The sequence below is a fragment of the Phasianus colchicus genome, chromosome 37 (genome assembly GCF_987193195.1).
Source record: "Phasianus colchicus chromosome 37, bPhaCol1.hap1.1, whole genome shotgun sequence".
Lineage (NCBI taxonomy): Eukaryota > Metazoa > Chordata > Aves > Galliformes > Phasianidae > Phasianus > Phasianus colchicus.
Genome location: NC_143472.1, coordinates 497520 through 503260, shown reverse-complemented (window position 1 = coordinate 503260; position 5741 = coordinate 497520). Strand labels below are relative to the sequence as shown.

General features: G+C 60.0%; 1 long non-coding RNA gene across 3 annotated transcripts; it reads left to right on the top strand.

The window, feature by feature from the left end:
• The first annotated feature begins 630 nt into the window (after nucleotides 1-630).
• LOC149913423 (uncharacterized) lies at nucleotides 631-5457 on the top strand. 3 transcript variants are annotated; one of them, XR_016461223.1, is made up of 4 exons: nucleotides 631-1663; nucleotides 2220-2602; nucleotides 2897-3054; nucleotides 5209-5457. It is a non-coding gene; the product is annotated as an uncharacterized LOC149913423 (long non-coding RNA). The 3 variants fall into 3 exon arrangements; XR_016461222.1 differs by lacking the exon at nucleotides 5209-5457 and having other exon boundaries at nucleotides 2223-2602; nucleotides 2897-4560; XR_016461221.1 differs by lacking the exon at nucleotides 5209-5457 and having other exon boundaries at nucleotides 2897-4560.
• The last annotated feature ends 284 nt before the right edge of the window (nucleotides 5458-5741 follow it).

Genomic DNA, 5741 nt, shown 5'->3' with positions numbered 1-5741 from the left:
CCGCGCGATCGCTCCCTCTCTTCCGGGGCTGCCCGGCTCAGCCAGGAGCCGCTCCCGGACACCGGACGGGTCCCGCCTCTCGCGGTCAGCCGCCGCTTCTCGCAGCCCGGCAGCGCCTCGCCACAACGACCGAGGACGGCTCGGTTCCCCCTCCGAGAACAGCCGGATTCTGACGGGGGACGGACGGGGCCGGCGGCGGTGCCCCCGCGCCGCCTTCCCCCGACCGCGCGGCGTCCCCGAGGGCGGCGGCGGGGCGGCGGAGCGCCGCGGCTCCTCCATCCCGCCGGCGCCATCGGCATCACCATGGCGGCGGCCCCGCGTCCGCAGCCGCCATTGGCGGAGAGCCCGCGTTCGGCCCCGCCTCCTCCGCTCTGCCATTGGTCGGTGCGCCGAACGGGGCGGGCGCTCCGCGCGGGGTCCTTTCTGTCCGCGGGCGCGCCGTCATTGCGACATCACCGCGCGCGTCCCCGTGGCCCCGGCCCCGCTGCCCTCGGCGATGCCTGCCGTCGTGCGCCCGCTCCGCTTCCGGGGCCTCGGCTGCGGCTGCGGGAGGAGGGCGGGGACGTGGGGGGCCTCAGCGAGGCCGGGCCCGCCCCGCCCCGCCCCGCCCCGCTCCGCGCGGGCCTTGCTGGAGAGCGGCGAGCGCGGGCTGGCGGCCGCCGGCAGGTGGGGGAGCGGGGCGTCCGGGCGGGCGGCGCGGCCCGGCGGTGGCGTGGGGAACCCGCTGGAGACGAGCGGCTCCGGGGCACCTTGGCGTCCCGCTGCAGGCGGCGGTCGCGGTGCCGGCCCGAGGCCGGCGCTGTGCGGGGCGGGGCTGAGCGCGGGGCGATCAGCGGCTGCTGCTGCTCGGCCGGCTTCTCGGCCGCCTGCACAAGGCGCGCTGCTGGCTCGCGTTCAGCCGAGCGTCGGCCCGCAGCTCCGGATCCTTTTCCTCCACGCGGCCTTCCGGCCGCTCTGCCCCAAGCCCGCAGCGATGCCTGGGGTCGTTGTGACCAACGTGCGGGACCCGGAGTGTGGTGGTGTTGAACCTCGTGCCGTTGGCATCAGCCGTCGATCGGCCTGACCGGAGCCCTCTGCAGGGTCTTGGAATCCTTAGGCAGATTATAGGAGGATGCCGTAGCTGAGGGGCGATGGGAGGCAGGGAGGGGAGCATCCTGCCGTGCCACCGGCAGCCCGGGGACCACGTGCTGTGGGTGCCGGCACGAAGCTCCTCCATCCGTCAGCACGGGAGCTGCGGTTCTGGCTGCAGCGGCAGGAACTCAGCGCAGCCCTGCAGAGAGCGGTCCGGCAGCACGAGAAGAAGATGACGGCCGTGGAGTGCGAGAGCCTCAGCAGCGTCTGCAGCCCGCGAGGAGCTGAGCGGGGCTGGGAAGAGGAAGCTGTGGGAGTCCTGGGGAGGGACGCAGAATAGCAGCGTGAGTGGCACTCGTTCATCACTCTTCTTCCCCCTTACAAGCTCCTCTCTTCCCTTTTTCCTTTGTTCTGCTCAATTTTTTCTCTCCTTCTCTTCTCTCCTCTCCTCTTTGTTGGCAAGAGGGCTTCGAGCTCCCTTGCTGGTGCGGAGAGAGAGGCTCAGACTCCCTTGCTGGTGCAGAAGGAAGGATGAAGGACCTTTACTGAAGATGCTTACAACCTTTTATACCCGTGAAACAGCAACTTACATGTAGGAAGCAGGAGCCTCGTGTGTGTTTACATCTGGCTCAAGTTACTGCTAAGCTTTTTTACTCATTAGTGTAGGGTAATAGGTGGGGTTGAGGGTGGAACAAGGGGTGGTACAAGGAGAGTGGGGATTGGTTCATGGGTTTCCTGGGTGGGTTCGTGGGTTTCCTGGGCGGTCGCGTGTCACGGTATATAAGTGCTTGTTACGCAGCAATAAATTGGCTTTCGGCATAGGAACGCTGGTCGTTCGGTCCGTCCGACTGTCCCCTCGCCAGAGGTCGATGTTGAGCAGCAACAATTATCAAGATAATGACTTTATCCCACATCTCCCCCTTCTCTATTAAGAGAAAAAGAAGCACGGTTCTAAAACAATCGTAAAAGTAGCTAAACTAAAATTAATACACTGAGCAAGGATGGGTTCTGTAGAGTACAAACAGCAGTCCATATTAACCAGTCCCAACGATTCCAATTCTTATGATTCCTTGGTGACACAGTTGACAAAGTGCGTCTTGTTGCTGTGAGTCCAAACCACTGATGAAAGTGCTGTGGTCATGTTACAGCAGATGATGAGATGGATGGCCAGACCCCCCAGATTCGCATGAGCACCCACTGGACACCCCAGGACTCCTCTGGGACATCCCCAGACCCTTCTGGATGACTCCAGGACCACTCAGACCCACATGAGAACTCCCTGGGCCCTACCAAAACCCTACTTGGACATTTCCAGATCAGCCCAGGGACTCCTCAGAGCTCTTGGGCCCATAGTGGGAACTTCCAGATCCTTCCATGGTGCCACAGGACCAACCTGGGGACTCCCTGGACACCCCAAGGTCCCTCTGGGATATCTCCAGACTCTTCTGGTTGAGTCCAGAAGAGCCCCCTGGAGCCCCCAAACCTTTCTAGGATGTCTCATGCAGATCCTTCTGCATGATTCCAAGGGGGGGTAAGAGGGGATAAAGGAGGGTGTGGGTGGGGTGAGAAAGGGGTCAGTGGGACTTTTTTGGGCTGGAAAGGGGGGTTGTGTGGAATCTAGGGGGGGAAGGTGTGAGTGAGTGGGACTGCTGTGGGGTGGAAAGAGGATCTGGTGATGGAGAGAGGGGTGGAATGGGGAAACTAGGGAGTTGTGGGGAGCTTCTATAGTAAAGGAAGTCTAGGGGCAGAGAGTGGGGGATGGGGGGGAAAGCAGAGGTTCTGACACAGTGCCTGTTCAACAGCTCCCCTTTGTGTCCCTTCCCAGGGAGAAACCACACTGCCTGAATGACACTGGGCACACAGCTTCCTTCTTAGCTTGATATCAAGACACCTTGCTGACACAGATCTTCTGTAAGAGACGCAAAGTTAGTTTGGAAATCCATGAGCTTCTCTAAGGCCATGCGTTACATCGAAGATCTAAAGGTAATCAAAGAATCATAGAATAGCCTGGGTTGAAAAGGACCACAGTGACCATCTAGTTTCAACCCCCTGCTATGTGCAGGGACACCGTCCACCAGACCAGGCTGCCCTGAGCCACATCCAGCCTGGCCTCGAATGCCCCAAAGGATGGGGCATCCACGTCCTCTATGGGCTACCTTTTAAAATGCCTCACCACCGTCTGAATGCAAAACTTCCCCCTGATATCGAAACTAAATCTCCCCTGTCTCAATTTAAAACCATTCCCCATTATCCTGTCATTATCCACCCTCGTAAACATCTGTTCCCCCTCCAGTTTAAACGTTTCCTTCAAGGCCTGGGAGGTCTCCCGGAGCCTTCTCTTCTCCAAGCTGAACAAGCCCCGGTCCCTCGTTGCACCAAGAATGCCTCGGCGGCTGCATTTCCCTCGTCCCCCACCAGGGGGCGCTGCTCCCCATCCAGCTCAGCACGCACCCTGCGCTCACTTCCAGGGGGCGTTCTCAGCAGCGTGCGCCCTTTGCACCGGGCAGCCCGGGCTGCGCTTTACTGACGTGCTGCTCGGCCGCGTTCACAACGTGTGCTCCAGTCAGCCCGCAGGCTGTCGGCTTTTCAGCGTCTATTACACAGCCCAGTGCCGGAGCTGGTGTGCGCTAAAGGCACCTGCAGCTGCCGGGACAGCCTGAAGAAAAGCCTCGGGAGGGGTTTGCACGACCCCAGGTGAGCCGTCAGCCCGGCGCTAAGCGCACAGAAGGGAACGCTGGAAGGGCCGCTAGAGGCAGATGTTGCCTGCTGGGTCCCCGAAGGGAAACTGCGGGCTGCCGGGGAGAGAGAGGGGAGTGGAAATTCCCCCGTTGGAGGCTTCACATTCAGACACTCCAAAGGAGGAGTTGAAAGCTGCCATCAATCCATGCGTGCAGAGCTGTGGAGCGGGATCATCTCGTGTCTGCCGTGGCCCAGAGGGAGAAACGCACTCCCGGCTGGGCTGCGTTACACAGAGCCAACCGGGCAGCAGAGCACGCTGAGCTCCTCTGCTCACTTCCTCACTGTCCCAGCTCCAACCCCTTCCTGTGCCTCTCGGAGCCCAAGCCGGGCTGCAACACGCCTGGGAACCGCTGCTCCCCTCGTTGCAGCCCGTCTGGCCCAGCAAACCTGCCGTGCTGGGCAGGAGCTGGAGCCGGGACCGGGCTCCCGCCTGGGCTACAGCAGTGCCGGTTCCGCCCCGCCCGGTGCCGCTCCCCGCTGCCCTCCCGCCGCTGCTGGCAGGGGGCAGGAAGCGTGCGCTCCTCTGCACGAGGCACGAAGGGCTCCTACCTTGGGTGCGGAGCAGGCTGCTCCCACCTCTGGTGCAGGCAACCGGGCTCCTGGGAGTCGCTCCTGGGAGAGCAGAGGATGCCGAGTGCCCGCAGCCCGGAGCTGGCCGCAGGACGGCCTTGCTGCACCTCCTGCCGCCGCGGTGCTGCCCGGATGGCTTCCAGCCAGGCTCTGGCCGCTTCGGCACAGCCTCCGGGCAGCGATTCCCACAGCGAGCACGCCCCGAGCCGGCTGCCAGGCCGTGGGCAGTTTCACAGCTCGTTCTCGTGGCACATCTGCAGCCGTGGGAGAGAGGGGAGGATGGGGGCTGTGTGTTGTCACGCTAATGAAGCGTCGCTCTCTGCTCCGTCCCTTTGCTGCCTTTGCTGGGGACATTCGCACATCCTTGCGGTCGCACATCCCCACGTTGCTGTCCTGGCACTCCTTTAACTCCTCTCACCCGTGAGCAGGTCCCAGCTGGAGGCAATCTCCGGCTGCCCTGCTCTCGAGGGCAGCATCTCCCTGCAGCTGGCTCACTTCCTCACTGAGCGCTGCCCATGGCACTCATGGCACGTTTCTCCTCACTGAGCGAGTGACTTCTATTGCTAACAACTTCCTATCCTGCTTTCTCAATTCGGTCTTCTCTGCAAGGCATGAGCATGGTTAAGCTCTCTGTGTACGAGGGCCAGCTCTGCTGTTCACTTATGTAGATCTACTGACTTTAAGGTCACCCAGAAGGAACCGCCCTCGGGGTAACTGGGGGTTTGTGTCCGGAGAAGACTGCTTCCTTTTCTATTGCATTTTCTGTGGGGCAAAAGTGGGCTCCAAGTTTCACTTGGCAATGTTTAAACTCTACACATCTTTCTGCAGGGGATGTTCCTCTGAACTTTGCCGTGATCACAGCCGCATCTCTTTCCTTTGTGCTGGTAACCCAGCTGCACGCATGAGCAAAATTATTTCCTCCGCTCACATCAAAGTCTTCTAGAAAGCAATGGTTTTGTAACAAAAGGGCCAGTATCCCTATGGCAGAGGAGGTTAACACATCCTCTTCTGACTCTGCTCTTGAGAAGAAAAACAAAAATAATAAAAAACAAACAAACAAACAAAAAAATAAAAATAAGGAAGCTAACAAAGAAGCCCACCCTAGTCTAGTCTGGGACATGGTTCACCAGATTCTTCCAAGTGTTCTCACTTCTGTCTCACTCAAGGCTAAACAGAACTTCCATATGTGTGGAAGAACACAGATCATGGCCTGAACAGGATGACTTGTGGAAAATCAAACTCCATAACCACAAAGTGGTTATAAAGCAGGTATATTTTGAGTTACAGCACTGCACACACACGCTGGGTACTGAGGGAGTAACCTCTCCTAACATGCACACCGTAAAAGGACAGTTTAAGGA